A 10,211-nucleotide genomic window follows, 5' to 3' on the forward strand; every position below is an offset into this window, starting at 1 on the left:
GTTGTAAAAGCAACAATAGCTTGTAAAAGATTAATGTGGTAGGGTTTTTTTGTTGTCAGTTTTTTTCTTTTTGGTAGTTCTCCTTTCCTTTTTCTCTGAACACCTTTTCCTCTTGTTTTGTGTATATTTCTGGTGTCTGCCTAGTCTCCAGGTTAGGATTTCATGAATCTGTGTCATTTGCATGTTTTCCAACTTGAGGAGTTCTAGCCTATGTAGTCATTTATTGTGTAGAAGTTATTCCATATTTTTTGATCATTCTTGTCATTTCTTGGTCCATTTCCCACAGATTCCCTGCAGGGGAGCAGTCAGCCCTGCAGCCAGTTCTAGCTGTCAGCAGCCAGGAAAACACTAGACAGCTCTACCCAGAGGTAGGTGTCTCCCATTCTGGGAAGGTGGTAGAGCTGTCATTGTTGGCCATGTGAGATCAGATCATATCGAAGAATGGACTCTTGTCCTGTTCCCCTGACTTAACAGGCCTTGGATGTTTCAAGAGTTGATTCCTCTGTATAGCTGAGGAATCTCAGAACTCTGCTTCTTGAGAGGTTGGATGAGGCTACCCAAGAAAAACTTGGGTACCAGAAGGTAATAGGGCTGAGGATATTTGGGGTAGTGGAAATGTGTGATAGGCAGAATACAGTTATGTAATGGCGATGAAGGAGCTACCGCGTGGGATGGAGGAGGAACAAGGCTAAATGGAGCATACAGGAATGTGACGTTGAGTGGTTCAGGGTCAGTGACTCTAAGGTCATTTCAGAAAGAGATTTTAATTGTCTTTCTGCTGGGCAGTAGCCTGTATTTGTTGTGTTGCTGCTTTCCTCGGTGCTGTTGACCAAGTTCACCCTTTTGAAGCCAGTGAGCATTTTGTTTACAGAAATAGGGATCAGGAAAAAATTACCAGATAAATCTGCAGAGGTTGCATATTTACTTGGAGACTGGAAAAAAGAGCTGAAGTTCTCAACTTAATTGCAGACTAGCTATGCTCTTTTGTGTGTGTTCAAATAATTGTGTGAAGCAATCAAAATCTGGAGACAGTGAACACAGGTGCAATTGGTGGCACTGTTTTATATTTAAAGATTTTAATTTGCACTATAATTTTCCACTATTATAACCTTTCCTTGGCTACTTCTCAACTTTTCCAAACTTTAACTGTTAGGACTAAAGTTCTTTTCAGTAAGTGCTTCCATTAGTTTATTTTTTTATACATATAAAATTTTCAGCCAGAATGTTTCAGTTATTTCCAAGACATGGGTCAAAAAATGCATTGTTTTGCTCAAGCTAAAAATATAAAATTTGGATGACCTGTTCTTTCAGAAGTCCCAATTCCCTCAAAGTGTAAAAGGAGAGACTTGCAATTTGCTGGCAGGTAGCCTTGAGCCAGAAATGATACCATGAAAATGCACTCACCTGTATCTAGGTATGAAATATTTGGAGAATCCCAGTTTGTATGTGCTCAGGAGAAACCTATATAGCAGCACAGATTCCATCCATGCTGAACAGGTCTCACTGTGGGCTGCAGAAGTTCCTCTGTAGCTGCCTTTAGGTTGAGCACCAAGGCAACAAGAGAGTACTGAGCCCTTCTCACCCAACTTAACAATCTGAGGGAAGTGCCTAAATTAAAGGCAGAGGGTTTCCCTCTGTTCTTTCTAGACAGTGCATGTTTAATTTAATTTAAGTGGGAGGGATCCAGTCATTTCTCCAGCTCACAGTGCTGATGTTTAGGTGTGATAGAAGGTACAAGGGAGGAAAGGAGGAATACTGAGGATGGGGAAAGCCATAAGGGCATTAGGTTGCAGCAGAGGACAGGAAGAAGGGAGAATATAATTCACTTTTTTAGTAGTGCTGCTTTTTTGAAATTTGGGAAGTGGTTTTAAGACCCTCTGGGCAAGTGAAAGAGATGATCACTGGTCTGATCGTGAGAAAGTGCCTGGTTTAGTGACCTTGCACGATCTTTTCTTTGCCAGTTGTAGAGAGGAAATTGGTGTCTGTACTGTGAATTTTTTTTCACTAACCAGCAAACTTGAAGCCTTGTCATGACAGTGTTATCTGATAGCACCTGACTATGATTCAGTGAAAGCTTTAGCAATGACAGAACAGATTATTTGTAATGATATAGGGGATCATGATATCATGATTGGATTACATGATATAGGAGATCATGTAATTTCTATCTGCTCCTCAGATGACTTTTTAGAACTTGAGTTCCATGGAGGTCTTACTAATCTTTGCTCCTTTAAGATCTCTGAATTTTTATGGAGAGGATTATTTTCTCCATGTTGAGACTGAATTTACACCTTTTAAGTGAATGACACTTTATGGCCAGCAGATGGTGGTAAAATACCAGGGTTTGGCCTGTTAAAAACCAACTGTTCATGTCACAAGTTGAGACTGACTCTGGTTGTACCTCTGCTGAAAAACTGCTCCGTTCAGTTTCAACCCTAATCGGGATGAAACAGTTCATGAATATATTAATGATACATAATTAACTATTAGACAGTGGACTATGCTTGCAGGACCAAAATAGTAATGCAACAGATAAACAGTAGTGCTAGACCCTTACGGAATGTTAGACATCTTTATGCAGATAATCCCAAGAAGCATCAGTCTCCTCCATGCCACACACACACAGATACATGTGCCCACACTCCCCCGCTCCAAGGTCTGGGATACAAGCAAACTAATCTTTTTTTGTGTGCTATCCCAGTGCTTAACTTTCCATCCGCATTTAGAATTTAAAATCAACTTCACAGCAAAATTATATTTTGTAGGTCACTACGTAAGTATTTTTGGAAGACATTTCTATTTGGTTATGTGAAATCCTCTTAAGCTGCACAACCTCATTAGAGATCTACACTGTCTGAGTATGTCTCCAAGCATGGCTTTTCTTAAACACTTCAAATACCCAAGTCTGGCTTCCCTAAAGTTATTAACATCAGTTTAATTCTGTTTCATCTAAAGTTGCTCTGCCTTCTTCCTGTATGCATGAATAAAAAGAAACTAGCATACAACTGCTTAAGAAAAAAGTTTCAATTGATTTATAGCATAAGAAATGCACTTACTCTCCTGACTTTATTGATGAATGTTAACAATAGGTATTGTCCAAGTATAGTTTTCTAGGTTCAGCTGTGCTAGACCCGTAGGTTTGTGTCTTCTGCTCAACTGTACATGTTCATCGCTCCTGTTAAAGCATTTTGCTTCTTCAGGTTGCCTGCTAAGTGTTCCTCAAACTGTTTTGGGAAAAATAACCTGAATTATTTTAAGCAGATTCAATATTAGATCTGCTAACTGGGCACATTGTGAATGAAACATATCAGTGGGTAAAAGGAACACAGAACAATGTGACAGTGCATCTTCAGGTGGTGGTGTCCTGTTACTTTTTGATCAACAGTGCATATGGAGGTTCCTCACTCTTAGTTCTTGTTTGCACTGTTCTGTCATCTACAGCCAATCCATGATACTCCCCCTATAGAAGTATTCACAAGAGCCAGCAGATTTTAGATGCCTGAGATCCTCTGATACATCAGAGATGGGCAAGGTATGGCTCTCTCATAGTGAAGAAAACTGACAGAGGTTTTCTACCTTATGTACTGTTGGTGTTGATATTCAGTGGGCATAACTGCCCTGTTTTTCTTAAAGTCTGTAAAGAAAAGAATGAGTAAGAAATTCTACACTGTTCAGTGCTGGAGCTGGAAGAAGGTGAGAGGAATATGCAGCTACTTGACGGTGAGATGTGAACTGATCTTGAGAGTTTGTTCACAGGACTGCAAGTGGTTGACTTTGCATGTCTTGGTCTGTTATAACTTGACATTGAGACATCATAACTGATTGTTTCTGAACTCATTCTGTCCCAGGTGAGAAGGTAACGTCCCTGCGTTTCACTTCACAGCATGCGATCAGGTAGACCATGACAGCTACAGGTCTCAACTAATACACACCAATTTGCTGGTTCTCTGTGTATGGAATGGACTAAGCTTTGTAAATGTGCTGTTAGTAGTTAACCACATGGGTTGTTAATTCCTGATTTTAGAAACAGTAATAACTCTTCATCATACCTGATTCTTTTTTACTTCCCTGTTCAGAATGGAGAACCTCTGCATGGTCATCTGGCTGTGCTTTGAATCCTTGGCTTTGCTGACATCCCTCCCACTACTGTTTTTCTGGTCTTCACTCATGATTGCAGACGACTGCTCTCTTGGTGGAGCTAAGCTAACCTGGATGTCCAGAAGGTCCTGTTGCATTTCAAAACGGGCCAAGTACTTTTTGCTCGGTTTCGTCTCACTAGATACAATAGGGGTAAGATCAGTATCAGCTTAAGCCAAGGTGCACTCGGATTCAGGATCTGAGCATGCTGTTTGTGTGTGCTGAATACCTCCACAAGGACAGGTGTAACTAAAAGAAGCACTTACTCTTATTATCATGCCAATAAATCAATATTACATAATACATATACCACTGTCTTTGCAAGCTGAAATGTGGGGTGAGAGGCTGAATCTAAGGCCCTCATGTATGAGCAGTTGGTGAGAAGCAGCAGTACTCTTTTAAAAACTTTGATTAGAATTTCTTCATGTAGAAGAACCAACATCTGAGCTGCGTGCTACTATAGGTCATCTCTACCTGAGTTGGTTGTTGGGTGGCTTGAGCTGTTTAATAAGGCAAATGTAAAGGAAGACAAAGTGATTTGTGTTGTAGAGGCACATTTTTAGAACCTTTCAAAAAATTGTTTTATTCAACCTGGAAGAACTTTTTCTTAAGACAAGAACTTGCTTTTTTTTTTTTTTTTTTTTTTTTGAGTGGGTTACTTAAGATTTACCAGTGAAAATATGGAATATAATCTTCCTTGCTAAAGCAGTCTAATGAAGTTCCATCAGGGTTACAAGATTTATGTGTTTAAAGACTTGATCCATAGTAACTAATCTCTACCTATCTGCTAATTAAAAACATGCATTAAGAATGTGGTTAAGCCTTGGCTTCCAGGATTTAGAAAAACACACTGAAATACGTGGCCAATCTTGAGATGCCTTGAACTTCTTCAATTCCTGGTAAGTTCAAAAGCTGTGATAGTACTCAGCAACCCTTGTGTGGAAGTCTGGGAAATCACTGAGGTAAAAAAGTTTTTTCTTCATGAAACCTAATCTGCATTCCAGTCAAGCCAAACTGTATGTGGCTGCTGGCAAACACTGTCATTGTACCAGGTGAATGGTGCGTTAGCAACTTGGACAGACTAATGCTTCCTACCCAGTGCTAGAGAAAGGGCATAGGGCTGAAGGATGGGTAGGAAGTATTACACATCTGTAGCTGTTGACTTCAGTGAAATATAGTAGTTTCCATCAGGGGAGGTTATTCACCATGTTTTCCCAAGCTTCCTTCAGAAAAGCAGTGCTTGTTCTTCTGAGAGTTTTGTAATTAACAATCTGCAATACCACAGTGCTCATTAAACAGCTTGGTTCGTATTTGTGTACTGGACACAGAAACAAGCAGCCTGAGTTCCGAATTGCTTTCAGTTTTGCAGCCAAATTGTGCATCTCTCCCATGAAGACACTTGGATGACTTTCTAGTTCTTTTTTCTTGTGTTCCAGCCAATCCTGCTGAACGGTCCCTCAGAGGTCACTAAACTTAGCTCTGTTTTAAACTGTGGGTCTGTATCGCAAATACAACTGATGTTATTTAAGCATTCATATGCATCAGTCCACTGGAAGAGATGGACAACCTCACCTAGCCAGCATTTATAAGCTCCCTTAGGAAGAAGTGATGTGTTCCCCCCCTCATCTGACAAATCCCTGTTCTGTCAAAGATGTTGTAATTGATCTTTGTCATTAAATTCAATAATGTCCAAATTTACAGATCTACCTTGTTTCAGGCTAATGTAGATAAATGAGGTTCATGGTAAAATATTGACTTTTGCTTGGCATCTACGCACCTCAGCACTTTATGCGTTTGATTAACATACAAGCAAGGCTGTAAAATCAAATAAATGAATGCAAAAAGTAATGTTTTATTCTCTTTAAATGATATATGAGACTTAGCTATTTATAGCAAGGGTTTGGGAGAGAAATGTAAAGCTAAGCCAATTCTAGGAATGCTGATACAGGAGATTCAGTGAAAAACTGATATTCGTATGAGGAAACTTCTGTAGGGAAAAGTCAGAACACCATGTAGTGGTGTAAAGCTCATTTGTTTGTGCCTTGATCACAGTTTCTACCCAATGCAGCCAAACATTATATAAGAAGCATTTTTTAAAAATAGGGCACATGTTTTTAATGCTCAGTTAGTGGAGTTCCTTGCTAGGGACTGTGATAGATCATTTATATGGAAGTCTTTAAAGCAAGATTTTATACTTCTCTGCAGGCAATGCTGCAGCTCAGCCGTGGATGCTGGACTTACTAAAGAGAGTTCTCCAGCAGATGATCATTATGCAGGAGTCCAGATGGGACGATTGTGCTGGTGCTTGCATGGATGTGACACACTCAAATTAGAGAAGGCTTATTGTGCAAATGCTGTGATGTGTCTGAGGTACGAAAAATCAACTGATATTTTAATAATTTAAGGAATAATGTCCTCAGAGAGATGATTCCCTTGAAAAATTGTTTATCCATTGCAAGGGAAACTGCTCAGATCTCCCTGAGCCCACAGCCAGGGGAGTTTTCAAAATATCTCACTTGAGCACAGGAAAAATACTGACTCATTTCAGACTTATATGCATAGTGATCAATGCAAAATACAAACAGGCAGATCTTCAAGGGATGTAAATTACAAAAGCTCCAATAAGGAAAAATCTTTATCAGATGAGAAAGATGCTGTGTCTCCAAGAATGCTGCATATGAGCCATTTTTCTCACAAATAGTGAGGACAGTACTATAATATAAAAAGTGCCACCAATGTAAACACATTGACCATTTGTCTGTTTTCCTTGCTGTCAGTATCACTGTGGATTTAGACAGCAATCAGAGCACCTCATTCAGCTTTCATTTGAAGGGGAGGAGGGTTTTTAGCACAGATACATTGGGAAATGGCTGAATGGGGAACATGAGCAGAACAGTTCTCCCACTAGTGTAATACCGAAGTGGGTCACTATGGGATACTCTGATTTTGGAGTGAAAGTTATTTCATTGCAGATACTTAGCTTGCTCCCAGGACAGAATCAGTTTTCAGGAATAGAAACTTTTATTTTGGAATAAGGAGTCCACAAGGAAAGATACTGCAGAAGAGCAATTATCCACCCATGTGTTCTGACTGGCCTGTAATTACAGAGTGTCAGAAAATTCTGAAACAAAATGTCATAGTGGCACTACTTCTTTCCACCTCCTTAGTTAGTGGCTGCCCTAGCCCTGTGCTCCAGAAAAGCTTTCCTGGACAATATTGTCATACTGCCAGTCTCTGAAATGAGGAGTTCCTAGTTAAAATTCCTCTCAGACGTCAGACTACAGAAAAAAGAGAAACAGTATTCAGAAGGACTAGGTATCCTCCAGAACCCATTTTTCAGATAAACATCTCTGTAATGTCTTCCCAAAAGATTTCTCTTTTGTGAAAAGTATTTCTTCTGTGGATTTTGCTACCTGTTGGGTTCCCCAGCTGTTACAGAAGGGAAGCGATTTTGCTTTAGTGGGAAAGTACTGTGTCTCGAAGCGTCACAGGAGTCATCGTTTTCTCTTCTGAAGTTAGGAATGAGATAGCATTACACAAATGGATCCTGGGAGGTGTCAATTCATTACCAGGTCGATCAGAGTCACCTGTGAATCGTGGGGCAACTGCATGGGATCCATCATGACAAACAAATGTAGACATCTGAGTAACCGATAAACTGGATTACCTTTACAACTAACACAAGGAAATATGTGCTTTCACTTGAGCTACTCCAGATACTTGCTACAGGATGCAATACCCCACAAGGATAAAGTGCCTATTTCTTTCCAGCTTTGCAAAGCTAACCCAGAATGACCAGCTCAGGTGTAGAGATCTAAACTGTAGAGATCTACAGTTAAGAGAATTAGGCTGAAGCCTTAGTGTCTTTTAATACCTTTTATATAATAAATCTGTGTCTTTTAATCACGATCCTCAAAGAGGGATAAAAGGGCATGAACATGGATCATGTGTTCTCCTAAAGAGACGGGTTTCAGATCAGGACATTTGGATACTCTGAGAAGGATTATCTCCTTTTCTATAATGAAAAATATTTAACAGGTCTTGAAAAGTTTTAGCAATTTATCTATGGGAAAAAGAAAAAAGAAAGTCTGACAGTCCTTCACACAGTTTCTTTGTTCCAAGGTCATAATGAATTAATTTTGGAGAACCATGGAATCAGTTGTCTATGTCCAATAAATTATGGCAGGTAATTAAGCTATTCCTTTTAACTTCAGTGCTTCACTCCAGTGTCCTTGTGGATCAAAAAAAAAAAAAAAGGCAATAGTGGGTGATTGTTTTGCAATAAAGAACTTGGATAGATAGTTCCCTGTAATTTCATAAAGGCATTGGTGGAATGTTGTCATGTGATTTTCTTCTGGGAAGAAATACTGTAATTAATTGTCTGAGCAGAAATGTTTGGGGTGGGTTTTTTTATTATTTTTGGTTTTTTTTTCCTTTTTCTTTTCTTGGGAAAGTTCTTCTTCTCAGCTTTTGATTCATTGGTTCTATAGGATAGTATGAATACGTAGGCCTCTATAACTAATTTTATTTGTGCATTTGTAGGTCCATGCTTCTCATCTCCTTATGATCTTTGAGAAGTTTACACAGGTAAGACTATTGATGAGATAAATCCAAGTTGTTACCTTTATTTTACAAATGGAAAAGCGAGACATAAAAGAGTTTCCATTGTAATCAATGAGCTTTGTATCAGGCTGCAAATGTTCCAGCCAAGATGTCACAAATTTTCTGGCACATTTGGGAAAAGAATGCACAAAATCTAAAACTCATTGAGTGTACAGAGGGTAACACAGGTCATGAGGATGAATTGATGACAGATTGCGCTCAAGCTTGTGCAGTCCATGCCTTCTGTTTTAAATCACCACTGTACTCTTCACAGGTGTACAAAGAGCTAAAATATTGAGACATGCACTCATTTCAACTGGTGCAATATTGCTTGTTTCCGCAGCTGTAGTAACACCCACAAACACGATAGCAGCCCAGTTTCATAGCACATAGGCATATGTATCAGGCAGTCTACCCACTCTCTGGGTTCCCAATGGCTGCCTGTTGCACAACCAGCAGATTTCTGAATCCCTTGGATGCAAATCCACTGCAGTTGCAAAAGGTCTTTCACATCTAGGGACTGTTCTGAGATGGAATGAAGGCACAGTACTGGTGATGGAATTTAGCACTGCTCAAATAAAGGAGGACAGAAAGGCCTTACACCTCCCAGGACTGGGCTTTGTCTGCTCTAGGTTTGTCAGAATAAGTTTGCTTTAAACTAAAAGAAAAAATATAGAGAAAAAAGGACAAAAAGATCCTAGTGAATAGCATCATCTTCATCATGACACCATTAAGGTTAATAAAATGTTAAAATGAGGCAGTGCTCACCCACTGTTTTATCTTTACTTCATTGCTTTTTTCTACTAGCAGTGCATCAATAACCTGCAGTATATTCTAACTGATTGAATAAAAAGTTATATTTAATTGGGAAATCAATGAGCAGGAATAGGGCACTGAGGTCATATAGATTGTATCATCCTGACCAATCTAACTCACTTGCCCTTTGAGCTGGTCTTTCATCATTATATTTCACTTGCCAATTCCTCAACGGTCTTAATTATGGCCACAGCAATTTGTCTTCAAATATCACACTACAGTGAAATCTATGCATCAATAAATACAGCTCAAAAGCGGTTTTCCACACTGCTGGAGAGTTAATTGCTTCTATGGTTAAAGCAAATGCTGTAATTTTTTACATTTGTGGTGCTTTTCAACATCTTCGAGTGACTGGAGGCCATTCAGGATGGTTAAATTAAAGGAAAACATGTATTTGAATATGAAGATTGGTTCTGAGTAATTTTTGACACTTTATCTGTACAGAACATTCTGCTCTGTGCTGCAGTTGGAGCATGGCTAAGAAATAACAGAGGACACTTCAAAAAGAATAACTGGCACATTTGGAAGGATCTGCTGGCTGTTCAGTTTTTGCCTGCCTCTTTTAAACACCAGCTATATATAGGAAAAATGAATACCACATTTACAAATTTCGCCCAGTCTAGGAAAACCAGATTTTTCCGTTCAGGAAAGTGCTG

This window comes from Pipra filicauda, unplaced genomic scaffold (genome assembly GCF_003945595.2).
Source record: "Pipra filicauda isolate LSUMZ 115617 unplaced genomic scaffold, ASM394559v2 scaffold141_size4267151_pilon, whole genome shotgun sequence".
In the NCBI taxonomy this organism is placed as follows: Eukaryota; Metazoa; Chordata; class Aves; order Passeriformes; family Pipridae; genus Pipra; species Pipra filicauda.